At 38.7% G+C, this 23,318-nt stretch overlaps 1 pseudogene; it reads right to left on the bottom strand.

Annotated features, from left to right (window-relative positions):
* Window positions 1-6,158: 6,158 nt before the first annotated feature.
* LOC125995743 (40S ribosomal protein SA-like) overlaps window positions 6,159-23,318 on the bottom strand; it is a 39,681-nt pseudogene continuing 22,521 nt past the window's right edge.

Here is a 23,318-nt window from a genome sequence, read left to right on the forward strand (position 1 = left end):
AGCCAGGTCCCCTATTTGTAATATCAGGCTGGGAAAATCCACGAAACTATGCCTGCCCAGTGGGGCCAAGCTGTGAAAATCTGTGAGTGCTGCCTGTGTGTGTCTGTCTACTAAACTGTTGTTTGAACCTCTTGGGAGTGGGTCGAAAAGAGGCTCCAGCAGAGCACGGCCGTGTAGCAAAGCAGAGTGGCCATGAGCTCTTTCTAAGAAAAGAACACCATCACTACAAGAAGAAAAAAATCACATTAAGAATTGTCCTGGATCACAGAAGCAAGCATTTCTCTCTGGATTGTCTTCACTGCTGCGTGCTCGGGCCTAAGATTTGATCCTGTGTGAGGCTTCATCCATGGAGGACTCCCTTCCCTTAGAGGCAAGTCAGCCCATTCAGAAAGGGCGGAGCCAGAGGAGTGTGCTGCCTGCATCATTTAGCCAATGAATACCACCACAACACATAGAAAAACCCACAATACAAGTGTGACAATGGGGAAACAACACAAACCAGCATCAGACATAGAGAATGAAGATGACAATTCTGATGACCAGATAATGACCAACCAACTAATCAACCTCTCAGATAAGAACTTTAGACTAGCAATATGAAAGATGCTCAACAAACTCAAAGAAAGCATGGATTGAGTTGAACAGAACACTAATAAGAACCAAGAAAATATGAAGACAGAAATCACAAAACTCCAAACTGAAATAACATGTCAACTAACAGGCCTGAAAAAGTCAGTAAACGAAGTGAATGACAAAATGGATAAGCTCTGGGACAGGGTATCAGAAGCTGAGAATAGACTTGGTGCTATGGAAGATGAGATACATAACAATTCCATACAGCAGGAGAGATTGGAAAAATAACTTAAAGCAAATGAATAGACAATGGAAAAATTAGTCAAAGAATGGGAACAGATGAAAATAGAAGTCTATGATAAGATCAACAGAAACAACTTAAGAATCATTGGAGTCCCAGAGACCCAGGAAGAAAATTTCCAGGAAGAATCAATGGTCAAGAATATCATTAAAGAGAAACTTCCAGAACTAAAGAATATGTGATCAAATCCTGCATGTTCAAAGAGTACCAACCATAAGACACCCCAGAAAAACCACCCCAAGACACATCTTACTCACAATGAGGAATCCCACAGATAGAGAGAGAATTCTGAAAACAGCAAGATCAAAAGGGGAAATTACGTTCAAGCAAGCATCCTTGAGATTTATAGCAGACTTGTCACCAGAAACACTCAAGGCCAGAAAGCAGTGGTGGGATATTGTGGCAAGACTGAATGAAATGAATGCTTCACCCAGAATACTATACCCAGCAAAACTCACTTTCCGGTTTGACGGAAGAATACATGGTTTCACAGACAAAAAAAACAGCTCAGAAACTTTACACACTCAAAACCAGTTTTAAGAGAAAAACTGAAAGACCTAATTTAAGACAAGACTAACCAAAAGACACACCAAATTTTGATATAAAGATGGCATTAAATCTCAGGACAATTCTTTCTCTCAACGTCAATGGACTAAATGCACCAGTTAAGAGACACAGAGTGGCTAAATGGATCAAAAAACTCAATCCAACCTTCTGCTGCCTACAAGAAACGCACCTGAATAGTCAGAACAAATATAGACTCAAAATAAAAGGCTGGAGGAAAATTATCCAAGCAAACAACACCCATAAAAAGCTTGAGTGACCATACTAATATCAGACAATGCAAACTTTATACTCAGGAAGGTTGTAAGGGACAGAGATGGACATTTAATATTAATCAAGGGGTATGTAGAGCAGGAAGACTCTCCTAAACATATATGCACCGAATGAGGGGCCAGCAAAATATTGAATACAACTGTTGACAAATCTGAAAAATAATATCTATAACAACACAATCATTGTGGGGGACCTCAACACGGCTTTGTCAACACTGGATAGGTCAATCAGACTGAAACCCAACAAGAATATACTAGACCTGAGGAGAGAAATGGAAGAAAGAGGCCTAGTGGATATATATAGGACACTCCATCCCCAGAAACCTGGATACACATTCTTCTCCAATGTACATGGGACATTCTCCAGGATAGACAACATACCTCCATAATATCAAGCAGATAGAAATTTTGCAGACTACCTTCACTGACCACAAGGCTCTAAAATTATTTGTGAATTCCAAAGGGACTCATAAGAAAAACTTTAACACCTGGAAGTTAAGCAGCCTCATGCTCAATAACCAGTGGGTCTCAGATGAAATCAAGGAGGAAATCAAAAGGTTCCTGGAAACAAATGACAATAAAGACACAAAGTATCAGAACTTATGGGACAGAGCAAAAGCAGTACTGAGAGGAAAATTTATAGCTTTGCAAGCACACATCAGGAAGGAAGAAGGAGCTTACCTGAGTAGCTTAATGACACAGCTAATAGAACTAGAAAGTGCTCTACAAAAGGACCCAAAAATAGGGAGACAGAAGGAAATAACAAAGCTGAGAGCAGAAATCAACGAAGTGGAAACCCAAAAGAACAATTCAAAAGATCAACGAAAGCAGAAGTTGGTTCTTTGAAAAAATAAACAAGATTGATAGACCACTGGCAAACCTAACAAAGAAAGAGAGAGAGAAACTTGATAACTCATATTAGGAATGAAAATAGGAGAGATCACTATTGATATGACAGAGATTCAAAGGGTAATCAGAAATTACCTTGAGAAACTCTATGCCACTAAAAATGAGAACCTGGAAGAAATGGATAAATTCTTGGACTCTTATAATCTTCCACGGTTGAAGGAAGAGGATGTAGCATATCTAAACACCCCATCACCATGGATTAATTTAAATGGTAATCTAATGTCTGCCCCCCCAAAAAAGCCCAGGCCCAGATGGATTCACTATTGAATTCTTTCAAACTTTCCAAGAGGAACTAATACCAATCCTGGCAAGACTCTTTCATGAAATTGAACAAACAGAAACACTTCCAAATATCTTTTATGAAGCCAACTTCACCCTGATACCTAAACCAGACAGAGTTGTTATAAAAAAAGAAAATTACAGACCAATATCACTGATGAATGCAGATGCAATGATCCTCAAAAAAATCCTGGCAAATAGGATTCAATGCCTCATTAAGAAGATCATCCACTATGATCAAGTAGGTTTCATCCCAGGAATGCAAGGATGGTTTAACATCCGTAAATCTATCAACATAATACACACATCATCAACAAGAAAAATAAAAACCACATGATCATATCAATAGATGCAGAGAAAGCATTTGATAAGGTCCAACACCCATTCTTGATCAAAACTCAGCAAGATGGGAATGGAAGGAACCTTTCTCAATATAGTTAAGGCCATCTACCACAAGCCAGTGGCAAATATTATCCTCAATGGAGAAAAACTAAAAGCCTTCCCTCTAAATTCTGGCCCAAGACAAGGCTGTCCTCTCTCACCACTCCTATTCAACATAGCACTGGAAGTACTCGCTATAGTGATTAGGCAAGTAAAAGATATCAAGGGAATCCAGATAGGAAAGGAAGAAGTCAAGCTCTCACTGTTTGCAGATGACATGATGCTATACTTAGAAAACCCTAAAGTCTCTACCAAAAAGCTTCTAGAAACAATACACTCATATAGCATGGTGGCAGGCTACAAAATTAACACACAAAAATCAATGGCCTTTCTATATACCAATACTAATAAGGAAGAAATGGACATTAAGAAAACAACCCCATTCACAATAGTGCCACACAAACTCAAATATCTTGGAATCAACTTGACTAAAAATGTGAAGGACCTATACAAAGAAAACTATAAAACTCTGCTCCAAGAAATAAGAGAGTACACGCAGAAATGGAAGCACAAAAACTGCTCATGGATTGGCAGGATTAACATAATGAAAATGGCAATACTCCCCAAGGCATTATACAGATTTAATGTGATCCCTCTAAAGACACCCATGACATTCTTCAAAGAAGTGTATCAGGCACTTTTGAAAATCATTTGGAACAATAAACACCCTAGAATAGCTAAAGCAATCATTGGGAAAAAGAATATGGGAGGAATTACTTTCCCCAAGTTTAAACTTTACTACAAAGCAATAGTTATCAAAACAGCATGGTGTTGGAATAAGGATAGGCCCTCAGATCAGTGGAATAGGCTTGAATACTCAGAAAATGTTCCCCAGACATACAATCACCTAATTTTTGATAAAGGAGTAGGAAATTCTAAATGGAGCAGGGAAAGCCTCTTCAACAAGTGGTGTTGGCACAATTGGATAGCCACTTGCAAAAAATGGAACTTAGACCCCCAGCTAACATCAAGTACGAAAGTAAAATCCAAATGGATTAAAGACCTTGATATCAGACCCAAAACCATAAGATATATAGAACAACAAATAGGCAAAACACTCCAGGACATTGAGACTACAGGCATCTTTAAGAAGGAAACTGCACTCTTCAAGCAAGTGAAAGCAGAGATTAACAGATGGGAATATATTAGGCTGAGAAGCTTCTGCACCTTAAAGGAAATAGTGCTCAGGATACAAGAACCACCCACTGAGTGGGAGAAACTATTTACCCAATACCCATCAGATAAGGGGCTAATCTCCAAAATATACAAGACACTGACAGAACTTTACAAGAAAAAACCATCTAATCCCATCAAAAAATGAGGAGAAGAAATGGACAGACACTTTGACAAAGTAGAAATACACATGGCCAAAAGACACATGAAAAAATGCTCCACATCACTAATCATCAGTGAGATGCAAATCAAAACAACGATGAGATACCACCTCACACCATAGAGAATGGCACACAGCACAAAGAATGAGAATAAACAGTGTTGGTGGGGATGTTTCAACCTTTATGGAAAGCAATATGGAGATTCCTCCAAAAACTGGAAATCGAGCTCCCAACAACCCAGCTATACCACTCCTAGGAATATACCCTAGGAACACAAAAATACAATACAAAAATCCCTTCCTTACACCTACATTCATTGCAGCACTATTTACCATAGCAAGACTCTGGAAACAACCAAGATGCCCTTCAACAGACGAATGGCTAAAGGAACTGTGGTACATATACACAATGGAATATTATGCAGCTGTCAGGAGAGATGAAGCCATGAAATTTTCCTAATCATGGATGTACATGGAATCTATTATGCTGAGTGAAATAAGTCAGAGAGAGAGAGAGAGAGAGAGAAAACGCAAATGGTCTCACTCATCTATGGGTTTTAAGAAAGATGAAAGACATTCTTTCAATAATAATTTTCAGACACAAAAGAGAAAAGAGCTGGAAGTTCCAGCTCACCTCAGGAAGCTAACCACAAAGAGTAATGAGTTTAGTTAGAGAAATAACTATGTTTTGAACTGTCCTAATAATGAGAATGTATGAGGGAAATGGAGAAGCTGTTCAGAGTACAGGTGGTGAAGAGTGAGATATGGGATATTGGTGATGGGAATGTTGCACTGGTGATGGGTGGTGTTCTTTACATGACTGAAACAGAAACACAATCATGTATGTAAATAAGGTGTTTAAATAAAAAAAAGGAAAAAAGAAATCACAAAAAAATAAAATAAAATTTTGACTTTGAAAAAAAATGTTACTTTGGGCCTAGAGTGTATTGAACAGGAAAGAAACTGAGTGGCTAGGACAAACAAATAGGAAAAAATGGGGTTCAGGGCTGAATGGTCTTAGATGTATTGGTGGTGTTAAAAAAGGACAGAACTAATTATCCAAGTCAAAGTCAACAGCTATGGACTTGAGACCCAAACTTTAACTATCTAAACTTAAAATCGACTGGGGGGGTAGAGCGGTGGTATAGGGTGCACTTGGGAAACTTTGATGGAAGGAGGTGGACACTAGAGATGGGATTGGCTGATTCATTGTATGTCTGAAATCATCTATGAAGAATTTTGTGAATCCCAAGGGTTTCAATAAAATAAAACAAAATTTACATAAATAAAAGGAAGCTTTGGTTCCAAAGTGATAGCACAGTGGATAGGGTGATTGTTTATGACCTATTAACCTCCCCAAATTATAACTAAAATAAATAAATAAATAATGTGTAGATTTGTTTTTAAGGACTTTTAGATTTTTTTTAGAATTCATTTATTTTCCACAACCTGATTTCCATTCCCATTTTAATCTAGAAAGAGCAACTTAAGACCATTCCATGGTAGTTCCTATCTCTTGGGTAGCCTGAGCAGTAGGAGCTGCAGACCAGTCTTCTGCCGTAGGCTGAGCTCAAACCCCAATCCTCTGTAGGGAACTGCACAATCAGCACAAAGGGCACCTGCACCCCTGCAGACCAGACTGCAACCTCAGGTTTAGTTGCAGTGCGTTCAGAAGCTGGAGCAGTCCATTCGCCCTGAAACTCCTCTTTGGCCACAGCTTTCTCAGCAGCAGCCTGCTCTTCCTTGTCGGTCTCCTCGGGATCTCTGTAGAAGCAGAGATCAGGCATGACTTCCCACCAGTGTTCAAGTGAGATTGTGTCTCACATTCACAGAACTTCCCTGGGACAGCATCCACCGCATGAAACCCAGGATGAGCTCCCTTATTGCAAGTGATGGCAATGTTCATGTGGTGCAGAAGACAGAGCAATGGTAGGCAGGTTAAATTAAGAAGCCTCTGTGAGGGCCTGATGGTCGGCGCTGGGGTCAGGGACCACCAAAAGTCTCGGCTGGGATCTAGATAGTGAACGTTACAGGCATGAAGCATCCATCAATCTGAGTAGCTCCAGTGGCAGCAGCAGATTTCATTTAGCTCAGCTCCCTGGCCAGTATTCCTAGGTGAGAACAACTGGCATCAACTCATCAGTGCTGAGGGTATATTCCTGGCTCTGTGCTCAGAAATCACTCCTGGCAGGGCTGGGGGATCATATGGGATGCTGGGATTCAAACCACCGCCATTCTGGATGGGCTGCTTGCAAGACAAATGCCCCCACTGTGCTATCTCTACTGCCCCAAGTTGGGATATTTTTTAAATTTTTTATATATCTTTATGTAAACACCATGATTACAAATATGATTGTAGTTGGGTTTCAGTCATGTAAAGAACACTATCCATCACCAGTGCAACATTCCCATCACCAATGTCCCAAATCTCCCTCCTCCCCATCCCACCCCCAACTGTACACGAGACAAGATTTCTACTTCCCTCATTTATTCAAATTGTTATAATTGTTCTCAATGTAGTTATTACTGTAACTGCACACATTACTCTTTGGGGTGAGCTTCATATTGAGAGCTTGACCTTCCTCTCTTTTGTCTCAGAATTATTGCAAAAATGTCTTTCATTTTTTCTTAAAACCTATAGATGAGTAAGACTATTCTGTGTCTCTCTCCCTCTTACTAATTTCACTCAACATAATAGATTCCATGTACATCCATGTATAGGAAAATTTCATGACTTCATCTCTCCTGACAGCTGCATAGTATTCCATTGTGTACCAGAGTTTCTTTAGCCATTCATCTGTTGAAGGGCATCTTGGTTGTTTCTAGAGTCTGGCTATTATAAATAATACTGCAATGAATATAGGTGTGAGGAAGAGATTTTTGTATTGTATTTTTGTGTTTCTATGGTTTATCCCTAGGAGAGGTATAGCTGGATCATATGGGAGCTCAATTTCCAGTTTTTGGAGGAATCTCCATATCGCTTTCCAAAAAGATTGGACTAGATGCCAATCCCACCAGAAGTGAAGAAGAATTCCTTTCTTTACACAACTCCACCAGCACAGCTTGTTCTCATTTTTGTGATGTGCGCCAATCTCTGTGGCATGAGATGGTACCTCATAGTTGTTTTGATTTGTATCTCCCTGATGATTAGTGATGTGGAGCATTTTTTCATGTGCCTTTTGGCCATTTGTATTTCTTCTTTGACAATGTATCTGTTCATTTCTTTTCCCCATTTTTTGATGGGGTTACATGTTTTTTCTTGTAAAGTTCCATCAGTGCCTTGTATATTTTGGATATTAGTCCTTTATCTTATGGGAATTGGTGAATAGTTTCTCTCAGTGGGTGGCTTTTGTATTCTGGGCACTATCTCCTTTGAGGTGTAGGAGCTTCATCTGCTTATCTCTGCTTCCACTTGTTTGGAGAGTGCTGTTTCCTTCTTAAAATTGCCTTTAGTCTCAATGTCATGGAGTGTTTTACCTACGTTTTTTTTTATATACCTTATGGTTTCAGGTCTGATATCAAGGTCTTTAATCCATTTGGATTTTACATTCATACATGGTGTTAGCTGGGGGTCTGAGTTCACTTTTTTGCAAGTGATTACCAGTTGTGCCAACACTACTTGATGAAGAGGCTTTCCTTGCTCCATTCAGAATTTCTTGCTCCTTTGTCAAAAATTAGGTTATTGTATGTCTGGGGAACATTCTCTGAGTACTCGAGCCTATTTCACTGATCTGAGGGTCTGTCTTTATTCCAATGCCATGCTGTTTTGAAGACTACTGCTTTGTAATACAGCTTAAAATTTGGAAAAGTACTGCCTCCCATATTTATTTTTCCAAGGATTTCTTTAGCTATTCTAGGGTGTTTATTGTTCCAAATGAATTTCAGAAGTATTTGATCCACTTCTTTGAAGAATGTCATGGAAATCTATACAAATGGCATTATATGTGTACAATGCTTTGGGAACTATTGCCATTTTAATAATTTTAATCCTGCCAATCCATGAGCAGGATATGTGTTTCCATTCCCATATGTCCTCTCTTATTTCTCGGAGCAGGGTTTTATAGTTTTCTTTGTATAGGTCCTTCAAGTCTTTAGTCAAGTTGACTCCAATATATTTGTGTTTGTGTGGCACTAATTTTAATGGGGTTGTTTTCTTAATGTCCATTTTTCTCCTATCATTATTGGTCTGTAAAAAGGCCATTAATTTTTTTGTGTTAATTTTGTAGCCTGCCACATTGCTATATGAATCTATTGTTTCTAGAAGCTTTTTGGTGGAGTCTTTAGGTCTTTTAAGTAGGGTATCATATCATCTGCAAACAGTGAGAGCTTGACTTCTTTCTTTCCTATCTGGATGCCCATGATATGTTGTTCTTGCCTAATCACTATAATAAGTACTTTCAGTAATATGTTGAATAGGAGTGGTGAGACAGGAGGGCCTTGTCTTGTACCAGAATTTAGAGGAAAGACTTTTAGTTTTTCTCCACTGAGGATAATATTTGCCATTGGCTTGTGGTAGATGGCCTTAACTATATGGAGAAAGGTTCCTTTTATTCCCATATTGCTGAGCGTTTTTATCAAGAATGGGTATTGGACCTTATCAAGTGCTTTCTCAGAGTCTATAGATATGATCATGTGATTTTTATTTTTCTTGTTATTGATGTTGTGTATTATGTTGATAGATTTACAGATGTTACACCATCCTTGCATTCCTGAGATGAAACCTACTTGATCATAGTGAATTATCTTCTTTTTTTAAATTTTTTTATTTAAACAATTTTATTACATACATGATCATGTTTGGGTTTCAGTCATGTAAAGAACACCACCCATCACCAGTGCAACATTCCCATCACAAATATCCCAAATCTTTCTCCTCTCCACCCAACCCCCACCTGTACTCTAGACAGGCTTTCTATAATCTTCTTGATGCATTGGATCCTATTTGCCAGGATTTTGTTGAGGAACTTTGCATCTGTGTTCATCAGAAATATTGGTCTGTAATTTTCTTTTTTGGTATCATTTATTTCTGGTTTGGGTATTAAGGTGATATTGGCTTTAAAAAAGCTATTTGGAAGTATTTCCATTTTTTCAATTTCATGATAGAACCTTGCCAGGATTGGTAGGCTTTCCTCTTGAAAGGTTTGAAAGAATTCATTCGTGAATCCATCTGGACCTCGATTTTTAGTTTTGGGCAAAATTTTGATTACTATTTTAATTTCCTCAACAGTGATGGGAGTGCTTAGATATGCTACATCCTCTTTATTCAACTGAGAAGGTTATAAGAGTTCAAGAATTTATTCATTTCTTCCAGATTCTCATATTTAGTGGCATAGTTTCTCAAAGTAGTCTCTGAGTACCCTTTGAATCTCTGCAATAACTGTAGTGATCTCCAATTTTCATTTCTGATATGGGTTATCAAGTTTTTCTCCTTTTTGAATTTGTGAGTTTTGCCAATGGTCTATCAATTGTGTTTATTTTTTCAAAGAACCAACTTCTGCTTTCATTGATCTTTCGGATTGATTTTTGGATTTCCACTTCATTGATCTCTGTTTTTCCTTTTGTCTCCCTATTTTTGGTTCCTTTTGTTGATCACTTTCTAATTTTATAAGCTGTGTCATTAAGCAATTCAGGTATGTCCCTTCTTTCCTGATGTGTGCTTGCAAAACTATAAATTTTCCTCTCAGTACCATTTTTGTTGTGTCCCATAGGTTCTGATAGTTTGTGTCTTCATTGTCATTTGTTTCCAGGAAAGTTTTGATTTTCCTCTTTGATTTCATCTCGGACCCACTGTTTGTTTAGTAGTAAACTGTTTAATTTTCAGCTGTTAAAGTTTTTCTTCTGTGTCCCTTTGTAGTTCACATCTAATTTCAGAGCCTTGTGGTCAGCGAAGGTATCCTGTAAAATTCCTATCCTCTTGATTTTATGGAGTTATGTTTTATGTTCCAGCATATAGTTTATCCTGGAGAATGACCCATGTACATTGGAAAGGAATGTGTATCCAGGTTTCTGGGAGATGGAGTGTCCTACATATATCTACTATGCCTCTTTCTTCCACTTCTCTTTTCAGGTCCAGTATACTTTTGTTTGTTTTTATCTGTGGGATTCATCATTTTGACTAGGATGTGTCCTGGGGACCCTTTTAGCTAGAACTATTGGGTATGCAGGATTTGGTCACATGTATTTTTTAACTCTGGTAGTTTCTCTGTGATGATATTCTTGACTGTAGATTCTTCCTGGAGATTTTCTTCCTGGGACTCTGGGACTCCAATGATTCTTAAGTTGTTTCTGTTGAGCTTATCAAAGACTTCTTTTTTTTTTTTTTTTTTTGGTTTTTGGGTCACACCCAGCGGTGCTCAGGGGTTACTCCTGGCTGTCTGCTCAGAAATAGCTCCTGGCAGGCACGGGAGACCATATAGGACACCGGGATTCAAACCAACCACCTTTGGTCCTGGATAGGCTGCTTGCAAGGCAAACGCCGCTGTGCTATCTCTCCAGGCCCAGCTTATCAAAGACTTCTATTTTCATCTGTTCATATTCTTTGAGTAATTTTTCCATTGTCTGATCATTTGCTTTAAGACTATTTTCCAATCTCTTCTGCAGTATGGAGTTATTATGCATTGCATCTTCCAGCTCACTTATTCTATCCTCAGCTGCTGTTGTTACCCTGTTGGAAAGGTCTTCCATTGAGTTTTTTAATTCATCTCTCAGTTTTTCAGACCTGATATTTGACATAATATTTCAGTTTGGAGTTTTCTGATTTCTATGTTCATATTCTCTTGATTCTTATTAGTTTTCTGTTTAACTCAATTTATGCTTTCTTTGAGTTCTGTGAACATCCTCCATATTTCTTCTCTAAACTCCATATATGAGAAACAAACACAATGGTTGGCCATTGTGGGGTCATCAAAGTTGCCATCTTCATTCTCTATGCCTGATATTGGTCTGTGTTGTTTCCCCATTGTCACCCTTGTATTGTGGATTTTTCTGTGTTGTGGTGGTATTCATTGGCTAGGTGGAGTGCGCGGCAGTGAAGCTAAACAGAGTGCCACGCTCCTCTGGCTTCACCTCTTGTGGCTGGACCACTCACCTCAGGAGAAGCAAGTCCTCAGGGGAAGGATGCCAGAGAGAATCAAAGTTCCCAGGCTGAAGCAAGCAGAGTGAAGTCTCAAGATGTCTGCCATGCTTAAGGGTCAGCAGAGTCAGCTATATCCACAGTCTCTGGGCAGGGAAAACCAGGGTTTATTTTTAACAGCTCTTAGACACAACATAAAAATTACGATGGCTTAAACATAAAGTATTTTTAGAAATTTGCTTTGTACATCACTTTCTGCTTAATTTATGTTATACATTTAATAGTTTGAAAGCATTCAACTAACTCTGGTTAGATACATAGATTACTGGCTCCTAAATCTTGTTTCAAGTAATTTCGTAGTTTCATAATTCATTCTCTCAAAGTATATATTCATTTTGCATTTCCTTTCCCAATTTCCTAATTTTTACTAAGATAGCAAAAGAAACGAGTAAAGTATAAATATACTATGACTAAGTTATATTCAACAACTGCATGATTCTTAAGCAAATATTTCTCATTTCATAATTGCATTCCATTGAGTTCTAACATAAGGAGTAATAAAAACTTTTTTTAATGGGAGTCACTTAAGAAAAAGATTGCCAATTTATTTTATTTCCTCTTATCTCTTTCCAACAGCCATGTTCACCAACAGATCTCTCCCACTCAAAAGCATTAAAATAGACATGCTGAAAATGTGGAAAGGATATATGTCTGCAATATGAAAACAGGAGTGGGCTGTTTCACTTCCATCTTCTTCTGGAAGATTAAACTGATACTAATCCTGGAAAACAAACTAATCCTGAATAAAGAGACAACTGTCTCAACGCATTTTCATTCTCAAATCAGTCATTAGTAATGGGGGAAATTCTTGAGTAGCCCTAACTTTGAAAATGGTTTGTGATGGCCAAGAAAATAATTTATACAAAATATTTTGATAAGTAGTAGATGTCATTCATTTTTGCCAAGATTCAAATGTCCTTTTTCTTTCAAGTCTTCAAAAGTGAGGCCTGATTGACAGAATATTGCCAAAAAGAGAGTTTTCGAAATGATTAAGCTAAGTATCAAATTATGGTACACACTGTGGTTTTATCTCAATCAGTATTATTGTTGCCAAGAGAAGAAACTTTATCTAGGACATTTGTAAACTTTTATGTTTTTAGGTAGTGTGTTTAGTTATCTTAACAAAAAAAAATTTAGAAGTGGTTATGTCATGTCTAAATTTGAAGGATTTAATTTTATAAGTGAAACTCTGGAATATCTACTCTTTCTGGTTATTTCTGATTCGAATGCATGGGATTCATGGGTGGAGCCCACCTACTCTTCCCCAAGGGAAATGCAACATCTTCCTTAACTCTCAATGCTTATGAAAGAGTGTATCACTCAGGAAGTTTCATTGTAATTCTCTTCATTCTGATCATGACCACATTCCATGCTCTTGGAACCAGAGCAGTAAACTCAGAAGCTAGAGTTCTTTATTCCTTTACTCCTCCCTACTGCAAAGAGAAAAAACAAAAGTAGGCATTGATAAAGTGGTTCTCTTAGCTTAGTGAGGTAGATATATGAGAACTCCTAAGGAATGTTGGGCAAACACACATTTCCTCCCTTCAAACGCATTGTGAAAGTGGCTGAGATAAGTCAGTGCACTGAGAAGCGTTGAAACATCTCTAGCAAAAAGGAATGCTTGAGCTGTTTTATCAGTCACAAAAGAGCAAAATGAGTTCTCATTGCCTGTAAATAAAACAATGAAAATATGTATGTTTCTAAATATTAATAATGCAAATATTTCTATATTGTGATAAATTTACATAGATATCTTGAAAGGGAGTATCATAAATGTATTCAGGTAGGTTTTTTAATATAATTTTTATTTCGATCATAGTGGCTTACATATTGTTGACAATAATATTTTAGGTACATATTTACATAAAATCAGGGAGGATTCCCATCACCAATTTGTCCTCCCTATACCTCCGTTTTTGTCCTACCTCCCATATCCTCTTCCCTCACCCCCAGGGTTGCTAGAATATGTGGTCCCCTCTGTACCTAGCCTACTACTTAGTAGTCCTGCACCTGTTTGGTCTTGGTGCCTCCCTTATTTCCCCCTTTAACTGGGAGGCAGGACTAGCTAGTTAAAGTTATGTGGTTTTGTTTGAAGAAAAGAAAAGTAATAAACTGGGGTAAAAGTCTAATACGCCAAAAATAGGCAGAATCCTTCTAGAGGCTCTCATCATCGGTTTGAGAGATGAAGGAGAATAAGAAGGTGAAAAACTTCACAAGTACAAAAAGAAGTGTCAAATATTTAGTGAGGACTCCAACAATAACGATAAGCACCACAAACAACAACAACAACAACAACAACAAAACATGCCATGGTCTTGAGATAAGAAACATGGCAGAGCACATAAAGAAAGAAAAGAAAAGAAGAGAAAAAAATAAGTATAAATGGGAACAACAACTTCAATAACCACACCAAAACAAAGAAATCAACCAAAAACAGGTAAATAATAATAATAATAATAATAATAATAAATGAAGATAAAAATAATATATAAAAAATAAACTGGGGCCCGGAGAGATAGTACTGTGGCGTTTGCCTTGCTAGCAGCCAAACCAGGACCAAAGGTGGTTGGTTCGAATCCCGGTGTCCCATATGGTCCCCCGTGCCTGCCAGGAGCTATTTCTGAGCAGACAGCCAGGAGTCACCCCTGAGCACCGCCGGGTGTGGCCCAAAAACCAAAAAAAAATAAAAATAAATAAATAAACAATGTTTTGTGCTTTTTGCTATTTTTTCCCCCTCCTGCCCTGGCACAGTAAATATTGGGGTCATTTGAAAAGGAATTCACTTGGCCTAAGAGATATGGGGTTTCTCCACCTTTGGAGTATATTGTCATGGGATCAACTATAGACTCTTATCAGGATCATTTACTCTCCCGGTGGTGTTTTCGTGGTGTTTGGAAGACTTCCGATCTATCCTGGGTGATAAAGTCAGACCTCTGTATCTAAAGATCTCAGTATCTGCACAGGTCCAGGAGTGGAACTTATGATGAAATCAGTCTTTGTGGTTCTAGAAGTTCTGTTCCCTCAGTGTCATTTTAATTCATCTTCTGTGATTGGTGGTCTTGGTCTTTGCACTGAACCTAGGATGGCACCTAGGATAGCGTCTTTCTTTGTGTTTCCAGAAGCTCAATTCCGTTGCATTGTCTCTGCCAGACCTTTGGAACTGGGGATCATGGTTATTGTGCAGGTCATAGTTCAAACCCTAGACTAGGGCTTTTTTATTGGTCCCAAGATATATACAGTCTGGTCATGGTTCTAGCAGCCAGTCATCTGTAAATCGTGATCTTGGCTTTTGGACCTACCAAAGGGTGACAAGCTTCTGATTTTGTCTTGTCGTTAGCTGGTAGGTAGGGTAATCTGCTCTTAGGTCAAGTTGTTCCCATTTTTCTCATTGTCACTTGTTGGTGACCCAGCAGAATTAAGGCTGTCCCGAATGGGATTTGTTTCCTGCAGCTGTTGTGAAGAACTGTGCCGTTTCTATGTCTGGGATCCAGGGTTCAAGGCTGGATGGATGGTATCTAATCACCTGAGGTCTAAGTTGAGTCCACATGACATATTTTCAAGGTAGGAGATATCCCTGTATTGTAAACAACTATGAGTTTCTATCCTTAGTAGATAAGAGCTCTTTTCTATATGTAAGATTTCCCCCTTTTTTAGTGTGCCTTTGCAGGGAGAAATGGTGCTACATTATATTGTTGGTGCATTTGGGGGTGGACAGAGAAAAACAGAAACAGTCACATACCCAAAAAAGATAAAAAAAAATAGGAATAAAAATGTATGTCTCACATATGTATATGTAGAACAGACATTAAAAAATGAATTAACGAAGTATTTAAAGACCAAAGTGATGCAAAAGACTACCTTACATTTGGGGAAAAGCAGGTAAAGAGGTGGTGTAATACAGGTCTTATGCTTATGTTGGAAGTACAGGTTTTCTCATTGTCTTTTGGGTTTTTCTTGTGGTGTGTTGGCTCCCAGGCACCTTTCCATCACACCCCCTGACCTTCTTCAGATTGGCAAAAGATTTGCGGCAGGGAGGTCTTGGAAGAGTTCTTGCATTGGGGATATTTTGGAACTAAGTCTGGTTTCAAGTAACAGTCCACATTAGGGGGAGTTGGTAGGGAGGGCCGCGCAGCATGAGTCCGTAGGGGAGTTGGCTGCCTTTTCTTGCAGGTGACGAGGTGTGGTTTTGACTGGGTGTCCCTTCGCTTGGGTGCTGGGTACTGGTTCGTTGGGGTAAGAGGTCAATCTTGATGCCTAATAGATTAAGGACTGAGGGTGAAGAGTTTTAATATGGTGGGAGGTCTGGATGGGATTGAGGGGTGAAGGGATAGTTGGATTTCGAAGGGGGGAAAGGGGAAGGTATGTGGAAGGGGTAGCAAGGGAGAAAAGAGAAAATACATTAGAAAGAAAGGGAGAAGAGAAAAGGAAAAAAGTAAAGAGAAGAATAAAAAAGAAAAAAGAAAAAGAAAGTAGTGAGAAGAGAGGAGAAAATAGCAAGGGAATGCTAGTTTGCTTGAATGTGTTCGATGAGTAGAGCCTGTAGTTTAAGTCTGTACATCGCAGTTACTGCTTCGGTGGTCTGACTGGTCACGTGCTTCAATTCCTAAAAGAAGATATAACCTAGAGATAAAGTGTATGTTAAAGAGTTTTCTCGGGACCATCTTGTAGTGCAAGCTAGGTATGGTATCTCGTGTGACTGAGCCCCGAGCTGCCATCTTAGTTTGGCCACCCTTTGTATCCAAGAACGCCTGTGGACAGAAAAGCTGAGAGGTTATTTTAAATATAGTAAGATAAAGGCATTAAAACATAGTGTTATGGGATGTTTCCATTGGAGTCAGTGATTTCCCATGGTATTTTTTACCTGTGATCCTGTATATGATTTCTAAGGGATTATTGTGGGCTTTTGTTGTAGAAGGTTGATTACATACCTGTTCTCTCTATGCGGCTGTTTCTGGTGTTGCTGTTTTTTTTTTTTTTTTTTTTTGTGGTATAATGTGTAGTCAAGTGTTTGTGTTGTTCCTTTTTCATTTATTTTGGGCACTGCTCCTGAGTATATGTTGACTATTACAGTGTTTGGAGTTTCTACCCTGTTAAACCCTGTTATTTGATTGTTGAGTATTAGTTGTGTATAAGATTTATGTTCTAGGTGCTTCAGAATAGTGCTACCATTCTGTGTTTATTTTTTGTCTTCTGACTTACTTTGTTTAACATAACATGTTATAGGTCCATCCACGTTGCTGCAAAGTCTGTGATTGTATCGTTTCTGACTGCCATGTAATATTCCATTGTGTATAGATACCACATCTTAATGATCCATTCATCTGTTGTTGGACATCGAGGTTGGTTCCAAGACTTGGCTATTATACTGAGTGCTGCGATAAATAGTGGGGTGCACACGTATTTTGGAATGAATGTCCTTCCAACTTGGGAGTATATACCTAGGAGAGCAATTGCTGGGTCAAATTGTGGCTCAATTCTGAGTTCTTTGAGCACTCTCCAGACTGTTCTCCTAGGGGTTGGACTAGGGGGCATTCCCACCAGCAGGGGATGAGAGTTCCTTTCATACCGATTCCCCGCCAACAGAGATTGTTCCCAATATTTTTGATGTGAGCCATCCTCACTGGTGTAAGGTGGTATCTCATTGTTGTCTTGATTTGGATCTCTCTGATGATGAGGGAAGGTGAGCATGTTTTTATGTGTTTGTTGGCCATCCTTCTGTCTTCCTCAGAGAAGTGTCTATTCATTTTATCTCCCCATTTTTATGGCTTTATTTGGTTTTGGGGGGCTCAGCTTTCTGAGTGCTTTGTATGTTCTAGATATCAGCCCTTTATCTGATATGTCGAGTGAAAAGATTTTTTCCCATTCTGTTAACTCTCTTCTTGCATTAAGTAAAGTCTCTTTCGCCATGCGGAAGCTTTTTAGTTTGATGTAGTCCCATTTGTTTATGTTTGATGCTAAAGTTCTTGCCATTGGTGCTCCATTCTCGAAGACCTTTTTGATATATAGTCTTTGAGTGTTCTGCCTATTTTATTCTCGATAAACATTATAGATTCGGGTCTGATTTCAAGGTCTTTGATCCATTTTGAGTTGACTTTTGTATAAGGAGTGAGTTATGGGTCAATTTTCACTTTTGTACATGTGGTTTTCCAGTTGTACCAACACCACTTGTTGAATAGGCTTTCTTTATTCCATTTCAGATTCTTGCCTCTTTTATCAAATATTAGTTGGCTGTATATCTGGGGGTTTATGTCTGGGAATTCTGTTCTGACCTAATGGTCTGAGGTCCTGTCTCTGTTCCAGTACCATGCTGTTTTGATTACTATGGCTTTATAGTATAGTTTCAAGTTAGGTAAGGAGATGCCACCCAGCTTCTTGTTTTTCAGTATGTGTTTGGCTATCCTGGGTCTTTTGTTGTTCCAGATGAATTTTGTGATTGATTGTTCTATTTCTTTAAAGAATGGTGTTTGATTTTGGATAGAGATTGCATTAAATCTATATAGTAGTTTGGGTAGGATAGTCATTTTGACTATGTTAATTCTACCTATCCATGAGCATGGGATGTTCTTCCATTTCTTTAGATCCTCTTCAATTTCTTTCTGAAGTGTTTTGAAGTTTCCCTGGTATAGGTCTTTCACTTCCCTTGTAAGGTTGATTCCTAGGTATCAGGTAGGTTTTAAAGGTACAAACAGCATGTTTGATCATGAATGTGCTAGTGCTAATTTATATCTTTTACTATACCCAAATTAATTTTATAATTATATGTAAATATCCCTGTGTTAGTTTACATTTTTATATAAATGTCCTGTATGCAGTAAAGGCTTTATTGTCATTTATTTCTTCTTTACCTTTTAAGAATAACCCCCTGGGCCTGGAGAGATAGCACAGTGGCGTTTGCCTTGCAAGCAGCCGATCCAGGACCAAAGGTGATTGGCTCAAATCCCGGTGTCCCATATGGTGCCCTGTGCCTGCCAGGAGCTATTTCTAGCAGTCAGCCAGGAGTAACCCCTGAGCATTGCCGGGTGTGGCCCAAAAACCAAAAAAAAAAAAGAATAACCCCTAAAATATGTAAATTTAAGAAGTATAGGAGCCAGACAGATGGCTCAAGCAAGTGGGCAGTCCCAGTAGTATAAAATGCTGGGTCCCTGGAATAGTACATTGATAGGGCGTTTGCCTTGCATGCTGCTGATCCAGGACAGATCCAGATTTGATCCCCAACATCCCATATGGTACCCGAACCTGCCAGGAGCAATTTCTGAGCTCAAAGCCAGGAGTAACCCCTGAGTGCCGCCAGGTGTGGTGCCAAAACAAACAAACAAACAAAAAACAAAAAAGACTGGATTCCACTACTGAGACTGTATGAAGTTCCCAGAATTGCTCAGTGTGGTCCTGGTGGCCCCCAAGAGCTGCCTAGAGTAACTCCTGTAAAAAAGTGTAAAGCCTTTTTTTTTTCACGTCAAAGAAGAAAATGTAGACTTGAACTATCTACAGCCTGAGTAAGACCCAAAATAAACATGTTATGTTTGCTTCTGGGGTCAGTTTTTAACTTGATCATAGCACAAGACTTCTCAGTTCTTCACCAATTGTCTTGTCTTTCCTTTTTCCAAACTCTGGCAACTCTATTGAGCTTAATTAGTCTGTCCTAGGTCAGCCTTGTGCAAGGCAAACACCCTACCACTGCACCACCACTCCAGCCTCTTTAAATCTTTTTCTTTAACTTTAGGACGAATTCTGAGCTCACCCTAATTTTCTAACTTATTTCTTCATTCTTTCATACATTTTGTTAGTTCAAATATTTCAACTATATATTAATACATATAGGTATTTTTTGATCATCATACTTTAAAAAACATTTCATGTGTAGTATAGTACAATTAATTCATTAATTTTGACATACAATTTTGCCCAAATATTTCTTGATTTGGCTAGATATTTTTCAAATAGATTTGCATGAACATGTTAAATAAATCTTTGGGAATTGACATCACTTTCTTCTATTCTAAGGACTACTCTTTATTGTTCTTTCTGTTGCATTTTTTTTTGTTTTGTTTTGTTTTTGTGCCACACCAAGGACTACTCCTGACTCTGCACTCAGAAATTGCTCCTGGCAGACTCTGGGGAGCATACGGGTTACCAGGAATCGAACCCAGGTTTATCCCAGGTTGGCCAAGTGCAAGGCAAATGCCCTACTGCTGTGTTATCACTCCAGACCACTTTGTCGCATATTTTCACTTTATCCCTTTTCACTTCATTATTTTCTATATTGGTTTTTATTAGCTTTTATTTCTGGTTTTTAGGGCCACACCCGTTGACGCTCAGGGGTTACTCCTGGCTATGCGCTCAGAAGTTGGTCCTGGCTTGGGGGACCATATGGGACACCGGGGGATCGAACCGCGGTCCGTCCAAGGCTAGTGCAGGCAAGGCAGGCACCTTACCTCTTGCGCCACCGCCCGGCCCCTTAGCTTTTATTTCTTAGTTTTACTTTTTTATCTGTGCTGGCTCAATCATTCTGTTTACACTTTATTCTTTTATTGTTGTTTTGTATTTTGGAGCTATAAAAGTGACCATGTTCAGGGGCTATTCCCACCTCATTGCTCTGGAATTATTCTTGGTGGAGCAGGGTGGGAGGTGAATGTGGAAATGGAGGAAAGAGAATATATAATACCTGATATCAAATTTAGGAATCTGTCCCTCTCTGTTTGCAATTTTTCTAATTTATTTTTATTCTATATTTATATTTTATATTTATATTTTATTCTAGACTGTGAGAGGGTTTTTCTGAAGCTTTATAAGTAGTAAAATATTTGTTTTTAGATTCCAGAGTTTAACAATTTCTTTTTTTTTTTCTTTTGTTTTTTTTGGCACACACATTTGATGCTCAGGCTCAGGGGTTACTCATGGCTAAGCTCTCAGAAATTGCTCCTGGCTTGGGAATCATATGGGATGCCGGGGGATCGAACCGTGGTCCTTCCTTGGCTAGCGCTTGTAAGGCAGACACCTTACCTCTTCAGCCCCATCAATTTCTAAGCATGCAAATAAAAGTACCAAAATTTAGAATGAAAGAATAAAATAAATATTTTAACAAGACCCACAGAGAAAAAATAGTTAATATAAAATTAAAAAGATGATAGGCCCAAAAAGATAGCACAGCGGCGTTTGCCTTGCAAGCAGCTGATCCAGGACCAAAGGTGGTTGGTTTGAATCCTGGTGTCCCATATGGTCCCCCGTGCCTGCCAGGAGCTATTTCTGAGCAGACAGCCAGGAGTAACCCCTAAGCATTGCCGGGTGTGGCCCTCTCCCCAAAAAAGATGAGAGTATTGATTATTTCTTTTTTTCTTTTTTTATTTTTATTTTTTTTATTTAAACACCTTGATTACATACATGATTATGTTTGGGTTTCAGTCATGTAAAGAACACCACCCATCACCAGTGCAACATTCCCATCACCAATATCCCATATCTCCCTCAATAGTACAGTGGCTAAGACATTTGCCTTGCACAGGATTTACTCATACCCAGTAAATTCTGGGTTTCATCCTTGGCACCCCATATGGTCCCTGACCCCCGCCTGTACTCTAGACAGGCTCTCCATTTCCCTCATACATTCTCATTATTAGGACAGTTCAAAACGTAGTTATTTCTCTAACTAAACTCATCACTCTTTGTGGTGAGCTTCCTGAGGTGAGCTGGAACTTCCAGCTCTTTTCTCTTTTGTGTCTGAAAATTATTATTGCAAGAATGTCTTTCATTTTTCTTAAAACCCATAGATGAGTGAGACCATTCTGCGTTTCTGTCTCTCTCTCTCTCTGACTTATTTCACTCAGCATAATAGATACCGTGTACATCCATGTATAAGAAAATTTCATGACTTCATCTCTCCTGACAGCTGCATAATATTCCATTGTGTATATGTACCACAGTTTCTATAGCCATTCGTCTGTTGAAGGGCATCTTGGTTGTTTCCAGAGTCTTGCTATGGTAAATAGTGCTGCAATGAATATAGGTGTAAGGAAGGGGTTTTTGTATTGTATTTTTGTGTTCCTAGGGTATATTCCTAGGAGTGGTATAGCTGGATCATATGGGAGCTCGATTTCAAGTTTTTGGAGGAATCTCTATATCGCTTTCCATAAAGGTTGAACTAGAAGACATTCCCACCAGCAGTGGATAAGAGTTCCTTTCTCTCCAAAATCCCGCCAACACTGTTTATTCTCATTCTTTGTGCTGTGTGCCATTCTCTGCGGTGTGAGGAGGTATCTCATCGTTGTTTTGATTTGCATCTCACTGATGATTACTGATGTGGAGCACTTTTTCATGTGTATTTTGGCCATTTGTATTTCTTCTTTGTGAAGTGTCTGTTCATTTCTTCTCCCCATTTTTTGATGGATTAGATGTATTTGTAAAGTTCTGTCAGTGCCTTGGATATTTTGGAGATTAGCCCCTTATCTGATGGGTATTGGGTGAATAGTTTCTCCCACTCAGTGGGTGGCTCTTGTATCCTGGGAACTATTTCCTTTGAGGTGCAGAAGCTTCTCAGTTTAATATATTCCCATCTGTTAATCTCTGCTTTCACTTGCTTGAAGAGTGCAGTTTCCTCCTTGAAGATGCCTGTAATGTCCTGGAGTGTTTGCCTATGTGCTGTTCTATATATCTTATGCTTTTGGGGCTGATATTGAGGTCTTTAATCCATTTGAATTTTACCTTCATACATGATGTTAGCTGGGGGTCTAAGTTCAATATTTTGCAAGTGGCTATCCAATTGTGCCAACACCACTTGTTGAAGAGGCTTTCCCTGCTCCATTTAGGATTTCCTGCTCCTTTATCAAAAATTAGGTGATTGTATGTCTGGGGAACATTTTCTGAGTATTCAAGCCTATTCCACTGATCTAAGGGCCTGTCCTTATTCCAACACCATGCTGTTTTGATAACTATTGCTTTGTAATCAAGTTTAAAGTTGGGGAAAGTAATTCCTCCCATATTCTTTTTCCCAATGATTGCTTTAGCTATTCTAGGGTGTTTATTTTTCCAAATGAATTTCAAAAGTGTCTGATCCACTTTTTTGAAGAATGTCATGGGTATCTTTAGTGGGATTGCATTAAATCTGTATAATGCCTTGGGAATTTGCCATTTTCATTATGTTAATCCTGCCAATCCATGAGCAGTTTTTGTGCTTCCATTTCTGCATGTCCTCTCTTATTTCTTGGAGCAGAGTTTTATAGTTTTCTTTGTATAGGTCCTTCACATTTTTAGTCAAGTTGATTCCAAAATATTTGAGTTTATGTGGCATTATTGTGAATGGGGTTGTTTTCTTAATGTCCATTTCTTCCTTATTACTATTGGTGTATAGAAATGCCATTGATTTTTGTGCGTTAATTTTGTAGCCTGCCACTTGCTATATGAGTCTATTGTTTCTAGAAGCTTTTTGGTCGAGACTTTAGGGTTTTCTAAGTAGAGTATCATGTCATCTGCAAACAATGAGAGCTTGACTTCTTCCTTTCCTATCTGGATTCCCTTGATATC

This window comes from Suncus etruscus, chromosome 18 (genome assembly GCF_024139225.1).
Source record: "Suncus etruscus isolate mSunEtr1 chromosome 18, mSunEtr1.pri.cur, whole genome shotgun sequence".
NCBI lineage: Eukaryota > Metazoa > Chordata > Mammalia > Eulipotyphla > Soricidae > Suncus > Suncus etruscus.